We start from the raw sequence: 18,632 nt of genomic DNA on the forward strand, positions 1-18,632 counted from the left end.
CATCCAAAGATAACCGATCTACTTCTGAGCAAATTAGCTTGAGCATTTAATTTAGCATTGTTGCATTAACATAAAAATATACAGGGGTTAATATATTCTGAAGTTCAGCCTTCTTCAATATAGACACCTTCATATTTGATAACTTCTTTCTTTCATAATCTCCAATATTAGACCCAAATTCCTATTCAAGAAAATATATTATTCACCAATTGATAAATACTCTTTACAATTTTTATTAATGAAAAACTCTTATAAACATTTTCTGAAAACTGATGTGTAACATCACTGTGTGCTGCTCATTTCTATCTGCTGCTTGAATTGATTTCCCTCATCTGCTTCAGTTTGTAAAGTGTTTGCTTTATAGGTTATCCTTCAGGATAAAGTACATATTAACAGTCATCTCCTCTAGACTACGGTTATAATTAAGCAACAGAGAGTTGCATGTAAGTCTCATAGTGTTAATATAAACACCTTCTTACTAGTCAAATGGTCTAAAAGAGTACAAATAAAAGCCATTTTAACCAAGACATTAAGATAACTCATTATGTCATTATTTCTCTTTATCAAGGGGCTGAACAGCACTGCCATAGAGATATCCACTATATTATGGATTGTATGGTAATTGATGAATACATCAAAGAGTTAAGAGCCCCCCATTTTCAACAGAACATAGTATTATTAATCATGTGATCTGAGTAACTTTTCCTCAGAGCTCTTGTAGTAAAAAGAAATTCTAAAGGCCATGCAAATGTGATACTTAAGCAATCATTCTTAACTTCAGACTCAGCAGTGAGTTCAATGAAATAACTGCAGATTTAGTATCTTAAAACCCTAATACCCAAATGTTGTCACAAAATAAAGAATATCTCACCAGTTCTTGAAAGGAAGCATATATATTCAGGCAGATCATTCCATGGATGGACTCCACCTTCTCATTTTACTCCACTGCACTACAGACCGAAAAACAACTTTCACCAAAAGATGGTGGCACTTTTAGCAACAAGTGCATTTTCAGGCATTAGATAGTTCAACTTGGCTTTGGAATTAAAGCAAAATGGAGTCTATGCCATTTTGATGATATGCAATGTTATTCTGGGTATCACATATCACAGCTTTTGCACCTACGTCAAAGACTTCCTATAAATGGGACAAACGACAATCTAGACTTGGAAGGAGCAATGGCTGAATAGTAAATGTAAGAAAGTTACAAAATGATATTCTAAAAAGACTAGTATGTCACTTTATTTAATCCGTAAAATACTTAAATTGGTTTTGTGACACTACTGACAAAAACATATTAAAATGTGAATCATGGCTGATGCTTGTATTACAAATCATATTACAACGTGATGTTTACCTATGCCTCTCACTCACAGTTTCCAATCAGATCCGTATTAGCAGATATTATTTGAATGATGCCAGGTCATTCTGAAACATGCCTCTCACTGACAGCACAGAGACAGTTTTACACTTATGTTCCAACAGTACAAAACATAGCATGAAAATCAGATACCATGATTACTATATAGTTTCTATAATGACTACAGTCTCTAGTCTGGATTACTTTGTTGTGTGCTGTACAAATACAGAAGATACTGTTCCTGTCTCAAAGAACACACCACCTAGTAACTTCATGCATGAAACTCAATAAATCATAGACTAGAAGAAGTTGCAGGAGGTCATTTGGATCATCTAAGTGCCCTAAGGAGGGATCTCAGAACAGATCTCCTCTAATTCCAAAGAGAGATTAACAATGCCAATTTCATTCCTGAGATTTGCTTCATTTGTTCTTTAAAATTCCCAGTTACGGGAATTTCACAATCTCCTTAGGCAATACATGCTACTGCTTTGTTATCTTTATTGTTATAATGTTCTTAATATCTGATCCGTATCTTCCTTGCAGCAACTTAATCCTATTATTTCTTTAGCAGTCTAACAACAACAAGAAGAACAGGCTATGGACTCACTGCAGAGCTAAGAAACACTACTGTGAGCAGATCAAATGTATCACTTTTGTATTCTCTTATTTAGATTTCCCAGTCTCATTTTCTCATAAGCCACATTTTCCAGATGTTCACAGAATCATAGAATGAGCTGGGTTGAAAAGGACCACAATGATCATTGAGTTTCAACCCCCCTGCTATATGCAGGGTCACCAACCACCAGACCAGGCTGCCCAGAGCCACATCCAGCCTGGCCTTGAATGCTTCCAGGGATGGGGCATCCACAGCCTCCTTGGGCAACCTGTTCCACTGCATCACCACCCTCTGGGTGAAAAAATTGTTTCTAATATCTAACCTAAATCTTTAAAACCATTCCCCCTTGTCCTATCACTATCCACCCTTGTAAACAGCCATTGCCCCTCCTGTTTATACGCTCCCTTCAAATATTGGAAGACTACAATGAGGTTTCCCCAGAGCCTTCTCTTCTCCAAGCTAAACAATCCCAGTTCCCTCAATCTTTCCTCCTAGGAGAGGTGCTCCAGCCCTCTGATCATCTTAGTGGCCCTCCACTGGACCTGCTCCAAGAGCTCTCCGTCTTTCCTCTGCTGGGTGCCCCAAGCCTGGACGCAGTACACCAGATGGGGCCTCACAAGATCTGAGTAGAGGGGCACAATCACCTCTCTCCCTGCTGGCCACCCCTATGTTAATGCAGCCCAGAACACAGTTGGCCTTCTGGGCTGCAAGTGCACACTGCTGGCTCATGTCCAGCTTCTCGTCCACCAGGACCCCCAAGTCCTGTGCAGGGCTGCTCTCAAGCAGATCCTCCCTCAGTTTGTATAAGTACCTGGGATTGCCCCATCCCAAGTGCAGCACCTTCCACTTGGCCCTGTTGAACCTCATTAGGTTTTCATGGGCCCACTTCTCCAACCTGCCCAGGTCCCTCTGGATGGCTTCCCTTCCCTCCAGTGTATCAACTGCATCGGTCAGCTTGGTGTCATCCGCAAACTTGCAGAGGGTGCACTCAATGCCACTGTCTGTGTCAATGATGAAGATGTTGAAGAGCACCAGTCCCAAGACTGACCCCCAAGGGACATCACTTGTGACCAACCTCCACCCTGACTTTATTCTTTTTACTCTCCTCCAGGCTTCTGTGAAGCATAATGCCCCAGAATGACAAAATGTTTTAGTTGAAAATGTTGAGGATAAAAAAATTACTTTGTACACTACCAACCAGACTGCTGTTTACAAATCCTAGCATGGTATTTACGTTTTGCACAGCAGGATGACATAACTGATTTCCACTCCTCCTGTGTATCATCAAAACTCCTATTCACACAAAAGGTCTTCCTGACTTACTAATGTGTTCCTGTACTTGTGTAACTGAGACTCCATTTTGAAGAGCAGCACCTTGCTACTCACTTGCTTTTCAGAAACAATCCAGCAACCTATAAAAATCATTGCTTTCTCTTTGTGTTCACCAGTAAATGAAGGTCCTCTCACCTCACTGTTGTTTTACTAATGTATTTACTAATACCTCTGGCATGATATTATCCAAGTCACTAAACAAATACTAATTATTCCCTATGCCAAAGAACAGTGTACAGCTTGTTTCAAACTGTTTTAATGCCAAAAGTGACCTGCTGATAACCAATTCTCCACAGAATTCCTAAGATTAGACCATTCAGGAAAGTATTCCATTTGACTACTTTTTCTTAATTAATTTATGAAAATTTCATGAAAAGCCTCACAATAATCCTCATGTATGATATCACTGCCTCAAGACTCATCCTTCTTTAGAAATAAACTGGACTACTCTGAAAACATTTCTTTTATTCAGGAACCTATGTTGCTCTTACTTATCTCTAGCTTTCTTATATTAATTTCAGTTTCTTCCATCAGTTTCTAATCAAGTTATCAACACACAGATGGTACAGGTCTCTCAGTTTTCATTGCCTAGGAATGGATGATTCATTACGAGAAATGCGCACAATAATTTTAGCAAATTATTCTTCACTCTCCTGCTCCTAAATTACATCTGTTAAATTTATTTTTGTTATATTTTTTTTTCCTTCCTATGACTAAGCAGATCCAAGAGTTAAAACTCTGCACATGAAAAAGCATATAGGCAGTAAGTACAAACAGACTGCCTATTCTATTGACTAAAGAATGGATTTCTTCTTCCATTTCCCAATGGTCTTTTAGAGTCTGAAAAGAGCCAAGCATTTAGCTCAACAAATAGACAGCAAGAGGGCCAGATCCTGGCTAGAAGACCATTGCTACTGAACATTTACCTAGCAGAGAGCCCATCTGTGCTGAGGCACTGCTGCCTTCCCTGGCCACCAGGAGAGTATGCACTTCCTCCTTGCCCTCAAGAGGCAAGTTGTCAGAGGACAACTCTAACCCAGGTAGGACACAGCAAGTATACAGCACTCTCTCTCATGCTGAAGTCCAGCCCCTCATGGGCATATAACTCATTTGCCCAAAAGCCCCTTTGTTTTCCAGAACAAGCCAACAGTGTCATCTTGCCCACATGAGGCTGCCATTTTGGTACAGCCATAACCCAGGTATTATCAGTGCTCTGGGTCTGTCTGGCTTCTGAATCCATGCCATCATCACTCAAGAGCTAAAAGTGTCATCTGGTTTCTCAGTATGGGGCTACCATTTTGTTGCAGCTACCATTTTGTTAGTAACAACCTTGAGATCCCAGTGTACCTGGTGATTGGTTTGCAGACAAAACTTTGCCTTCTTGTTCACCTGGAAGTTTCTCAAGGGCCTTCTTTCATTCCTGATATTTCTGATATACAGCCATGTAAATATTTCTATACATATGTGCAGAAAGGAGTGTAGGAATATATCTAAATGCATTCATACACTTCTGTATATCTATACTTCTAAGTCAGTTTATATTTGCACAACTTTACATATAAAAGACTGCTTAATAAGAGGTACTGAAATTAACACAGTTTATGTGTAACTATCACCTATCAATGGTGATCAGCAACAGGACTCGAGAAAACAGCATGGAGTTGTGTCAGTGGAGGTTCAGGTGGGTGTTAAGAACATGTTCTTCACCAGAGGGTGGTGGGCTTGGAACAGTAAAGAAATAACAACAAAGGAAATTAAATGAAAAGAAAATTCAGCTGCAGAATCACCAGTTAACACACCTGCTGAAAAATTCCTAAAATATCTAGAGTGATTCAAGTTGAAAGGGATTGGGAGGGCACCAGAGAGCAGCTAGGTGCACTAAAAACTTTTAAGGTTTGAAGGCAAGTGGCTAATTTTGTCAGTGTGACCAAAAGACTCTTTGACCTAACTTCAAACCAGTCAGATTACCATACAGTGTTATCACTGCTGCAGTCTTTGGACTTTGCACTCTGCTACATAATACTGGCAATACTGCTTAATGAAAAGCCAAAGAAAAAATCAGTTTTACAGAAATGTGTGCGGGGATACCAAGAAAAATTTGCAAAGTTTTTTTTTTTTTTTTTTTTCCTCCAAAAATGGCAGATAAATTGCAGCTGGACTAAGATTTTTGGCAGAAAAGCAAATAGTGCAGTATGACAAAGGTGGGGGGTTACACTTACCAAAAGACCTCTCCAGTGTGAACGGCTCTTCTGAACCTGATGCAGCAGTAACCATGCCTCTTGTGAGGACAGAAAATGAAGTCCTGATGGCCAGTTCCAGGTCATCTACTCCTAACATATCAGACTGTGCCTTACAAGCTCAGAATGGATATGTCTCCTAATGTAACATCCAACTGGCTGAAAATAGATGGTAATGGGTAATTCACCTCTTTTCTTCCACAGTTTTGCTGCAGAGCACTGTTGTTCAGAGCTACACAACCTTCCCTATTCCCAGCTATGAAAAAAATTCCTGTGAGCAATCTCTGCTATAGCTGCAACTAATGGCATCTCAATGGACAAGCTCTTCTTGATGCTTGTCTGTACCGGGGCCAAACAAATCTAGTGTGGATTTGGTAAATTCTTCTGAGCAGCCATGAACAAAAATCAGCCCTGTTCATATTCTGTCTTCTCTTCTAGTGCCAGAATGGGCTATCGCTCTCTCGATTTCTTGTTTTTATCCCACTGTTCAGTAGAGTTTGTTATTCTTTCTGCTGCAGATGGAACGCAGCGTAGCTCTACCCATCCTTTCCCTTTTAAGGGTTTGAGGAAGGCCTCTGCTTCAGAGCTGTGACGTGTCTCTTTTTAAAAGCTGTCTCTTAATATAAATAAGGCCTGAGACCTCTTGCTTTGCCAATATTTGCAACTTGGCCACAACAGCCTGGAAGATACATCTGATCACATTTTTGGATGTTTCCAGCAGCACTTTTAACATGTGACTTAATAATTTCCAAACTCCTTTAGAAAAATGATACAGCTTTTGAAAAGAGGCTTCTACTCCGAAGTAATGCCCCGAAAAACAAGGATACCATTGCCAACTCGGACTCTGTAGTAGTTCACATACAATCATAGGACATATATGCCTTCACTATTTAGTCTTTACTACATTATAGGGTATTTTCTGAAAATGTCAGAATCTTCTAGAGTGACAGATGCAACTTCACAATGTGAAATATAGATGTGCTTGTTTTCATTTCTTTTTATTTCAGTGCTGCATGTATTATTATGAAGTTGGTTCACTTGCAGATAATGTAGCTTGTATTTTGGTGTTGTAATGATTCAACTGCTACTGTCATTTGCCAGAACATAGACTGATAATGGGACTGATAAATCTGTAACCAACTGGTGCTCAACATAGTTTGCGTAGAAGTAGATTGAGATAAACCTTCCAGTGATGTCAGCTGAAAAGAGAAATTGTCACTGGCAACCCCAGGAGAAACTTCCAAAAGAATGTGCCAACTCCCAGGCTGTAAGAATTTTCATCGGTTTAATCCCGTCTTCTTAATTGCAGGACTATCAACCAGGCCTATGAGTGGTTAATGGTTAGAACTGTGATACTGAAGCTAGGAAATATTTATACATTCCAGCAATATGGATGTGGATGAATAATGGACTCACTGCAGTAGTTACTTCCAACACTATGGATATTATTTCAGCTGTCAGGGCACTGTATTTCTGCAAGTCCCACTTCCCACTCCCCTGACAGCTCCCAGGTCCTTTGATACCTGTTTCGTCATGTTCAAATTGCTTTGTGGAAAAATACCGATGCAGGCATTGTTGGGGAGCACAATGTAAAAATCAGTTTCCCATCTTTCTTCTTCCTCCCACTCTGGCTCTAACTGCTAACCTCATGGACTGGAGAGGCTTTTATCCAGCTGTTAAATTTCTGGGGTTAGCTAAATCACAAACAATTTTCCTTCCTTCTTCCCCATTCTTCCTTCTCCCTTGTTCTTTTCCTTCTTTCCTTCCTTGTCACCTTGAACGAAAGTTGTTTTTTAATTGATACTAACTACATTCCTTTAGATGGTTGCCATTCCTTACCCGCTCCTCCATCTTTCTGAACCACAATACAGTACCATGCTGCTACTACTCAAACAAGAAATAATACATCTATATTTGACATAAAATAATCTATACACTAAATATATAATAGTAATCATTAGAGGAGGGAATTACTTATAAGCAGTATTTTAGCATATATTAGTAATTATTACAAGCAGTTTGGGTTAATTTAGCATTACTCAGGCTAAGCAGATACTTCATGATCAGGGTATAATGATACAATACACAAGGCTGGGCTTTTCCTGGGAGGGAAGACTGGAATAAATATCTTGAAAGGAAGAATCACAGAATCAAAGAATCCAGAATATCCATAGTTAGAAGAGACCCACAGGGATCACTGAGCCCAACTCCCAGCTCCACACAGCACCACTCATAATCCAAACCCAGTGTCTGAAAGTGTTGTCCAAATGTTCTGTGAGCTCTGGCAGCTCAGGGCCGTGTCCGCTGCCCTGGGCAGGCTGTTCCATGCCCACCGTGCTCTGGGGCAGAGCTTTTCCCTAACCTCCGGTCCTCCCCTGGCACAGCTCCATGCCGTTCCCTCGGGCCCTGTCGCTGTCACACAGAGCAGAGCTCAGCGCTGCCCTCCGCTCCCGGTGAGGAGCTGCAGCCACCATGAGGCCTCCCCTCAGCTCCTTTGCTCTGGGCCCAGCACACCCAGGGCCCTCAGCCACTCCTCAAGTGTTTTGCCCTATAGAACCTTCCCCAGAGCCCTCCTCTGCATGCTCTCTAACAGTATTATATTACCATTATATTATGGTGCTCAGAGCTGTGCCCAGTGCTGGAGGTAAGGCTGCACAGCACAGAGGAGACAACCCTTCCCCTCACCCAGTGGCAGTGCTGTACCTGAGGCATCCAGGGTATGGTCAGCCCGTTTGTCTGCAGAGCACACAGCTGGCTCATATTCAACTTACCAGCAGCCAGAACTTCCAGATCCCTTTACTCTCCAGCAGTTCATCCCCTAGTTTGTACATATGCCCAGGGCTTCCCTGTCCCAGCTGTAGAATCTGGATCTTGCTCTTGTTCAGCTTCATGTGATTTGTGATGGACCATAACACAGTTTGTCAGGATCTCTTTGCAAGGTCTCCCTTCCAGGGAGTCAGCGGCTCCTCCCAATTTAATGTCATCTGCAAACTTGGTCAATTTGCATTTGAATCCTGTATATAAGGCACTGATGAAAACACTGGGGAGAACTGACCCTAGAATGCAGCCCTTGCTAAAGTTCACTAGAGAATGGCCACTAGCTTGATGTAACCTCATTTACTATAATTCTTTGAGCCTGAACCATCTGCCAATTGCTCACCTGTCGCCTTATGTTTTTGTCTAGCTGTATGCTGAACATTATGTCCAGAAGGATATTGCGAGAAACAGTATGGAAAGCTTTGCTGAAACCCAAAAAGATCACAACTACTGGCTTCCCTTGTTCACTGTGTGTGTAAACTTGTCAAAAAAGATTAAGTTTGGCAGTTTTAACAAGGTTTAACTGAAGTTAAAACTTCCATCTTAATAAGTAATTTCCCTATTAATATATTTTTTAAAAATCTTTATTCTGCACTTACTGTATGCAACTTTTTTCTACTTTTAAATATTTTTCATTTTTATTCTATATTCACACAACCACTTACCTGCCTTCCATATTACCACAGCACATGACTCTGCCCTACCATAACTGAACTGTTCTTTATCTTCTCTTTGCATCATATGATTAAATAAAACTCACACTTTATAGAAAAAGGCTACTCTCATTTTGGATTGGCATTTCCCAGCTAGTGTTGTGGGGTCAAGAAGTAGCAACAGCAGTGATCCATTTTTTTTGGATCAAGCTGGGAGCAGATGTACAAGATCTGGCTACATGTTGTATTTGCTTTTCCAAAGACCAGCTCTTGTTTCCTTCAAGGAAGAAGTCTGACACCATATGGAGGCATCCAGCACATGGAATTCATCAAAAAGATCATTCTGTCCTAAATTATAAAAATTCTGGTTTTATATTGTGATTGTTCCTATTTGTTCTTGCTTCAGCTAGAGGCCTGAAAGTTTTCTGAAATTACCAGTGCAGTTTGTAACTGTTTTTATGAACTGGTACATACTTGCTCAGAGGCACTGTTAGGTATTGTATGTACGCTAGAAGTGGAAATGTAAGAAATTAGAAATACTATTAATATGAAATGACTTTACCCCAGGGGAACAATGAATGCATTGAGATTTCCTGTGCTATACAAGAGGTTACTTCAGGTTGTCAGGGGACTGAAGATCAGGAGATTGGAAAATTCCTCACGACAAAGATATCATTAACTGTGAAGCTAAGGGGATCATGATGGTAGTCTAACATATATGGAAGGCTGACGTGATTTCCTTAAACGCAGCCATAAACTGTAGAGATCTTTCAGAAAACTGTATTTTTAGCCTTTACTTTACACTTTCATTCTTTCACATATTAATGCAACATTATAGAGGCAGGAGGAGAAAATTAAATACAGCAGAATTTCCCTGCGTCTTCAAAAGACAGATGAGAATTCTAGTGGTCTCATTGAAATGTAAAATAATCTTCTAGCTCCATTTTGGCGCATTACATTTGCCCACCTGAAAAGCAGAGGGTTGAACTCAATTTCTAGTGGCCAGTTCCAACATCTACGACTCTGTGAGTCTAAGCAGGCACCCCTGCTTGGATGGTCATATGCTGTTGCAAGGTATGGGAGTATTTACAGTATAGATCACCTAGTTCCAACCCCCTGCTATAGGAAGGGACACCTCCTTCTAGACCAGGTTGCTCACAGCCCCATCCAGCCTGGTCTTGAATGCTTCCAGGGAGGGGGGCATCCACAGCCTCACTGGGCAACCTGTTCCAGTGTCTCACCACCTTCACAGTAAAGAATTTCTTCCTAATACTGGTTCCTATGGTAAGTCCAGGTTCAATCTGCACCACAGGGCATGTTGCAGAGCTCATCTAAAGCCTTATGCATTCTCCACAAGTGTGCAAATGACTGAACAGATTAAAAAAACTTCTGAATAATTTTCTGTGATGCTTATGTGTTTCAAATGCTTCTGGGGGGAGTATTCAATCCTGTACAACATTCATGTCATAAGACAAGAGGTCTGGAGTATGGAAATCCATGAATGCTTGAGATTTACTTGTATCTTTGAGTTGATTTTTTAAACATTTTTTCTTATTTACCCATTTCACAATTCTCAGTGAAATATGGAAAATAACACATAATAAAGCATTCTGAGTCTAGAGTCTGGAAACTTTTGAATACTGCAATGCACAGTCTTTTAAATCTCTTTTTCTGTCAGATGGTCTCGTTTAGAGACTCTGTAATTACCAAAACTGCTGAGTCTGATTTCCTGTGGATTTATATCCTCTAGGTATTTGGAATATTTAATTTAAAAATTAAATTTATATACATGTGTATTAAAAAAAAGACAAGCACATATATTATAATTGCCTTCTACCAAATAATTTGGTAGTGACGTGTAGGCTGCCACTCTTGATTGCCAAACTCATCTAACATAATCAAGTGACTGCAAATATTCTATTTTTCTCTTACACTTTTTCCTACAAAATTTAACAGAAGACACCATTTGAAACCTCATCTTTGCTTTCAAATTTCCTTGCAGTTAGATACCACTTTTAATGAAAATTATATGTGTAAATCTTATTTCTATGGGGAAGCATATTTTTGCTTCTATAGAACACAACGACATAACATATTATGGGATAATTTAATGCCCAAACTAAACACAAATATGCTGTAACATGGTGTTTATTTTATTGAGTAAATAAGCTCATATAAAAACAGGACTTCAAATAACAGGAAAATAATATTATAATTGCAAATGAATTTGCCATCCTGAAGAGGACTTTCAAGGCTTGAACTACAGCAGATCTCAATTGGAGCCATTCAATGGAAGTGAGCTGTGTTTGTGAATACTATAATTCGAAACAAAACTGATAGCTTTGCCTCTCAAATCTCTGTTCTCTCTTTTCTAATCACCTCAATGTATATCCCAAGGAATGTTCCTATCAGAAATCAATTTTAAGTTAGCTATTAGATGGAAAAAGGGATATCTGTTTTCAAGAAAAAGTAAGACTATTGTATGTTTTCCTAGATTTAATGTCCTTACAGATGAATAATTATAGTTACAACTAGATTCCTTATTTGTATAGCCAGAAGCTGATATAATTTTCATCCTGGTTCAATGCTTCCTGATTTTTTATTTTAAGAATCCTAATCCAAATTCTACTCAATTTCCCTTCCAAACATCCTACGCATTCATTTTATTTTGAAATAAACTTAAAATAAATAAATAAAAATTGGAAGATCCCAGGCTAACCTGTAACTGAAAACACAAAAGTACAAGAAAAAAATCCAAGATAATATAGTTTATACAGAAAACATCATTATTAGTGCAGAATTCTACTACACATATTCTTCTGAGAGTAAGAAATGGCTTCGAATACACTACAAATTAAATTTTCATTCCTTTAGAAAATGTGCTAACTGGTTGTTGAGAACTGCTATGCAATTTGACTGGATTTCAAAGGACAACACATCTGTAATTTCTAAAGCAAAAGTAAGCACAATGTAAGTTCCAAGTAAGATGAGATAACTTGGTGTTTTGACATCTTGGTGTTTATCAATATCCAAACCTGACAAAGATAGAGGAACATTCTGATGGAGGATACAACAGCTGCAAGTGTCTAAAATTTCATGATTTGGAGATATTCCTTCCTAATCACTCATAACAGACAAGAAACAATTTGAAAAGTAGTCACAAGATTCTCAGAAGAATGTCTGTACTAGTTAAGACCATGCCAAAAATGATGGATGGTTTTAGAAAAGGAAGAGGAGAAATCTAATTTACATTGAGCAAAGTTTTTGGCTGAAAGTTTTATCCAGCCACACAGACTAAAGTCAGCTGAAACATGCATGCAAGTTTTATGAAACTGTTACAAAGAAGAAAGAAATCAGAAACAGTCCTCTGAAATATTCAAATATTTAATCACAGATTTTTATAAGGAAAACTAATATTTTGCATACATACGACACATTCATAATTTGCTTATTTCTGAAGGAAATCTCTAAAATGAAATGGTTTTCTTTCAGATTTGGCAGCATTAGCTGAATGCTTAGTTCAGCATGAAGTTTGTATTTTCAATTTGCCAAAACACAATTAAGAAAACCTGTTAATTTCAATTACTTGGTCTTTTAAAGATAATTTTCAGAACTGCCAATGAACTGAAAATTCAGTTACATAAAAGTCCAATTACTCTGTCTGCAAAACTGTTCTTACCAACAGGAAAAGCTGTAGCTCTGATAGAAGTTACATAAAGGCAAACTGTAGGGGTAAAAAGTGGTTGCAAAAAAAAGTCCGCTAGCTATGAAAGTTTCTTAGCAAGTAAATTTTTACAGGGATTGAAGGTCAAGTTAAGCTGAACCATTAGCAACCAGTATCTACCAGAACTGTGAGATACTATTCTATTAAAGGTAGGTCTTTACCTCTTCAGTGGGGTGGGGCAATAAAAAAAAAAAAGATAGGAAGGAGGAAGGCCAAGAAAGTGAGATAAGTGAGATACCTTCCCCATGGAAAAATTGGAGTCCTTGATTTCATAAAGGCTTATTAAATTGTTCCACAATTATAAGTTGGTGTGGAAAAGGACAGCAAGCTACTGCTGACCAGTCAATAAAAGCTACTGTAATAACATAAGCTGGTTCTTTGAAAGAATTAAGATCAGTCAGGATGAGGGAAAATGAGATAGCAATCTGGGCTAAGCAGGAATGGAGACCTACCCAGGGAATTAAGGCATCCCCCTACAAAGTGTAGTCAGGGAAGGGGCAACAAGAAAGTCTTTGTAAATGAAGTATTTAGAGCATCAGAGTAGCTCAGTTAATTAGTCCAACCAAGTTCTGGTACTAGCTGAGTTGCCTTCTGAAGATTCTACCTTCTGAAGTCATCCAGTCTCTCTGAAGGGCAATTTCACAAAAGGAATAAATGAGAACCAAAAATGGCACTGCAGCTGAGGCCATGGGAGATTAGGATTTTCAAGATGGAGTAGATCTTTGTAAGAATGGAATTGAATAGCAAGAGTTTGGTCCAAAACTCATAAAAGTCCTGCCTGAAGGATAAGTATATTGAAACATATGTATGTACACGCAGGTATACAAACATAAGTAAAACCCTACTAAGGTGTGTAAATCTAAGTGTCTAAAGGTGCCAGAATGCTAGCTTCAAACAAGACAAACCTAAAAGGTAGTAGTAACAAAGGTTTTCTGTTATTTTACGAGTCTCTAATTAAGCTGTGTCTAATTCTGACAAGGAATACATGCCTGGGAGACTAAAAGTTGAGACTGAAATCCTGATGTAGCTGGAGTAGTTGAAATCTACTTGCTTCATTGCAGTAAGAAGTGTGTAAAAGTGAAAATTCCACAAGCTCTAAATGAAAGCCAGAGGTTTCAGAAGCCAGCACCATTTGGGGGGGGCACCATTTCAGGTAAGAAAGCTGCATTTGCAACAGGTGCTAATTCTGTTGGAGCCATGAAAACCAAACACATTTAGAAGGGATCTTCAGCTGGGCAACAAGGAAAAAAAAAAAAAAGAAAGGAAGAAAGGAAGAAAGGAAGAAAGGAAGAAAGAAAGAAAGGAAGAAAGAAAGAAAGAGAGAAAGAGAGAAAGAAAGAAAGAAAAGACAATGGAAACAGTTTAAAAACATAAAAAACCTTTCTTAGTTTTAAAGATGAAAACACAGACACCTGAACCATCCTTTTAAGATGAGTCCATTGGATAATGCTGTCCTGTCAAAGTGTAACAACCTTCACAAGAAAACTTAGTCTGAAGGATTTCTGGTCCAATTTTAACACCACAAAAAATACCAAGATTACCTACCAGTTTTGCTCCTCGTTGCCTTTATAGTATCTGCATTTGTCTACATTTTGTTTTCCTTAAAGATCTGCAAGGTCCATGCCAAATGAGAGCAAACATTAATCTTTGTGCCAGACTCTTTCACTAGGCTGTACACAGAAGACTGATATGCACTCCTGTCACAGACTTTCTGCAGACTACTAAAAGTGTATATGGTAAATGGCTACATTCATTACACAGCCAGGTGGTGTTTGTTGCTTAAACCTCTTTGCTGCACAGGCAATCTACCCACCTGCCTTGGGAACAGAGTAGTTCAGCTGAAAATAACAGCAAACTACCTCAAAAAAAAAAAAAAAAAAAAAAAAAAAAAAAGACGGGTAGTTGCAGCATAACATTTCTGCAGAGGGGAAGCTTATCCTGCTAATATGGAAACATAATCCATACGCTGTCTTGCAGGCTGCTGCGCTCTCTAGAGGGAACTAATAGCAAAGGAAACTGTGTATTCTACATTTCTCCTCCCCTTCGCAGACCATTAATGAATTCTCAGGTGACTGTTGGAATAGTGAAAATATTACTGATTATGACGATGCAGTGTTTCAATAGGATGCAGGGGAAAATGGCTAAAAAAATGCTTAGAATCAATCCCACCATTTTCTTTACTTATCATCAGCTCATTTAGCAGCTTTTATTTTCTTTTCCTTTTCTCTGATATGTTTCTCTTCAACCTTCAACTTCCAGTCTATGCCTATAGCAAAAGAATCTAAATAACACCGAATAGGATCTCTAACTAATGAGCATGTACACGAACACCGAATTGGGTAATACAGGAAGAATAAAATAATAGCCAGGGAGCAGTAGCTAGAGGAAGATATAACGGCAGTTATGAGAGCTCCAGGAGGCTTATTTCCTCAACTAGCCATATGCTCATTAATGAATGACACAAATAAGGTGTGTTTAGTGAACATACATAATATAAAGGGGTAGGAACATGGGATCAGTACTACTAACTGCATTAAAAATGTTTTCCAAAAATAAATACAGTCCTGAACGTCGTGTTGAAAAAATGTGTACAGGACTGACATCTCTGTTTCTGGCTTCTTTCCATATTTTAAAACAGAGAGCACTGTCTGTGAAATGAAAATGGTATTTTTACGGAATGTGAGGTATACAACTATCTAGCATAACATTAATTTTAACTTAGTCTTTTTAAGTTTTTAAATTCTGCTAATAGAACTAAAGTCTACTCTGTCTTTTATACAACACACAGTCAGGTAAACACACGGAAGGAACAGGTTTAACTGCAGTACTTACTTTTGCCTGGTATTGAGAAGTATGTCGACCCATGTCAATTCATGAACACTTCCTGAAAAAAGAGGTGAAAATCCAGCATTTGAAAGAGTTTCACATATATATTAAAAAAAAGAAATCCAGAAAGAAAGAGGGGAGAAAAAGAATACAAAGTAGAAAGCTAAACAAAGAAATAGCCTGTGAGGTTTACAGCTCTGACTGCAAAATATTCAGTCTGGCAGCTCTAGCAGAAATACAACTCTGTGTACTTGTACATGCTCTCCCCATTAGAGGAGGAGTCAGTTTTGCAACACTTATGTTCCTTGCTTGAGGCAAAACAGTGATTCTCTTCAGTACAAGCTATGTTTGGAGTGTGGCAGCTTTAAAGGTGAGAGATGTACGCTGGAGCAGAGGAATGCATCAGCAGAAAAAGAGTATTTTAAAGCATTGGCTGCATATGCTACAGGTTGTTGTGACTCCTTTGAAATGCTTATTGCCTAATTTTTTTTTTAGCTAATAACCCTTTAACATAAATCATTTCTATAATACCCACCGTGCAACCGAAGTCCATGTTTTATATTCTAGAATAGAAAAATAAAATAAAATAAAATAAATAAAAAAAATTCTTTTTGCAACAGAATGAAAGGTGTTGACTGCACAGCAAAAAGCTGAAAAAAAATCTTTTCTTTTTTGTATTTTTGTTAGCTTTTTCTTCCGCTTTGAAAGTAATTTCAGATTATGTAATGGTGTTTCAAATTTTACTAACTTACTAAATTATTTACTAGTAATCAACCTCTCCTTAACTGAAGGCATTTTTACGTATTTTTATTCATGCTTTCATTGATCCATATTTTTACCTTCTCTGTATTCAAGTCAGTGAATAGAAAATAAAATGCATGCATCTGTAGTGAAAAGCAGGAAGATTGAGCAAGAACATTCTTTTTCATAATGAAGCAAGACTTCTGTGATGTGGGTGTTCAGTTGTTATTATAGTCAAGTCTCTCTAGTCAAGGTCAGAATTGGTCATATCTTGTGACTAAATGCACATTTTGCAGAATATTTCAAACAATCAATAATCTTATGAACATTTTCTCAGCAAGACAGGCAGGCATTTTTGAGTAAGGAACATACACCTTGCAATCTATTCACACAGAGATTATAGAACTTCAGCTTTTTTCAGTGCAGTTGGACTGAACTAACTACCACAGAGAGGAAGTTTCACTCTCTGCCCCCACTTGCTTTGCCCCTTTCCATCCTCATGTCTACTGTGTTATCCATTTGATGCCAGGTTAGGACAGTTTAGAGAACTAAAATGATAGACCATAATTCCTTTTTTCACCTCCTATTATAAATTTCTGAACACACACTCTGAGGTCAAACAAGTGCTAGCAATGTGGGAATGGAATGCATAGCTGGCAATAAAGATTCAGTCAGTGGTTATCATAAAACTATGCCCTAAAATATCAGTGTGTTCAGCTAGCTGTAGTCAAACTCTTCCAGTGACTTTTCTGTGTAGAAAGGGTAAATAGGGAACGTGTGTTTAAGAGGAGGCTGAGAAAAGGAATAGGCAATAGAACCTAATAGGTATTTCACAAGACAGAAAAGATGTATCAGGCTATGTCCTTTTTTTGCTTTATGTCTGTATCCACTTGCTGCTGCTAAATAGAGGGAGATCAGATCAGGAGGAAAGGGTGAGAGAGATAAGATCCTGCAGAGGGAAGAGATTTTCAAAATGAAGGCGAATCAAGGAAGTACTGGTTCACATCAGCACTGCCTTAATTTCTCTAAGAGGACTGTAACAATATTAAGGGTCTGCATGCATACAATTTCTCCTAACCAAAACAGGCTACACACCCCTAGAATCTGGGTGAAGGGAATAAGGCAGAACACAAACTAAATCACTAATGGTTTAGTGAAAGACAAGAGGAGGGATGTGAGTTAATAACTATCACTCAGGTCTGTAACAAGGATAACTTTAGATATTTATACCTGCACTATCTAGTTTATAGGTAGCTGATGTAATGCAACCTTGGCAACTGTAGCAGCAGACAGTACAGTGTGAGACAGTTCTTAAATATTTCTCCAGCATTTTGAAGTATTTTTTTCAGCTTTTAATAAGCACTGGTGTGCCTGTTATACTACTAGCTACACTCAAGCCAGTCAGGCAAGTCTGTGCAAGCATACTTAGGCTCTGGTGGAATACTGCCAAGAAAAGACAACTGTGATTCCAGCAGCACTAGATTAAGGGAAATATTTAAGGTAGCAGTAAAATCTTACAAGCACAACATGCATGTCACCCATGTACAAGATTCTTTCAAATTAGGAAAGGTGAAAAGTAAAGTTACCAAGATGAGGTAAAGAATCTAAAGTCTACCTATTACACAGTGACTAACAACTTGGCTGGTTTAATCTGGCAAAACAAAAGTTCACATGGAAAAGGGTACAGGCACTTACATGTCCTTATTAAGATGGTGTATGCCTATCAATACAAAAGTATGCATTAGACCAATCCAATAGCTGCTTAAGCTGAAGAACAATGCTGGAGCAAATAGAACAAATATAAAGTGAGGCAGGAAGGTAAAAGCATACTAGCCACCAGCATAGGAAAAAAATGGAGCAGACTTCCAACAGGGTAAAAGAAGCATGGCTCTTCAGGATACTTTGGCAAGTCTATGGAAGGGATTATGGTTTTGACTCATTCCTCATCATGTAATGGTGGATCCACTTTAGAAATCTGGTTTAGGCCAGGATTTTAAGCTTTCTCTACAGTCAATGAAGAAAGATTATTATATGACCGGGTTGGAAACCTAATAGCTTCACTGCCAGAGATTCATTTATTCAGTAAAGTTAGGCTTGGAAACTGTTAAAATCAGCTGATAAATTCCAAAGAGCAGTCCTTACATTGACATCAACAGATCATCTGTTGAAAGGAGAGCTTAGAAGAGAGCACAGGCCTAACTACATCTTCACCATAATAGCATTTGTACCAGTGTAATCTCACCAGCCTTAGTGAAGTTATTTTGCATCACAGCTGTATCAGCCTCCTCAAACTTACAACAGTAACACTGGGAGGAAGGTGGAAAAG

At 38.6% G+C, this 18,632-nt stretch overlaps 1 protein-coding gene across 37 annotated transcripts in view; it reads right to left on the minus strand.

The window, feature by feature from the left end:
• PRLR (prolactin receptor) overlaps nucleotides 1-18,632 on the minus strand; it is a 191,056-nt gene that overhangs the window by 85,851 nt on the left and 86,573 nt on the right. For 24 of the 37 annotated variants that reach the window (XM_046905231.1, XM_040655394.2, XM_040655397.2 and 21 more), the window contains 2 exons: nucleotides 16,101-16,128; nucleotides 15,572-15,623 (listed from right to left, as the gene is read on the minus strand). The gene's annotated coding sequence lies outside the window, so the exon portion shown is untranslated. Of the gene's footprint in view, nucleotides 1-5,527; nucleotides 6,073-14,284; nucleotides 14,560-15,571; nucleotides 15,793-16,100; nucleotides 16,129-18,632 lie in introns of those variants that run through there. The other 13 variants (XM_046905229.1, XM_040655403.2, XM_040655408.2 and 10 more) reach the window with 5 other exon arrangements.

This window comes from Gallus gallus, chromosome Z, assembly GCF_016699485.2.
Source record: "Gallus gallus isolate bGalGal1 chromosome Z, bGalGal1.mat.broiler.GRCg7b, whole genome shotgun sequence".
NCBI classification, from domain to species: Eukaryota; Metazoa; Chordata; class Aves; order Galliformes; family Phasianidae; genus Gallus; species Gallus gallus.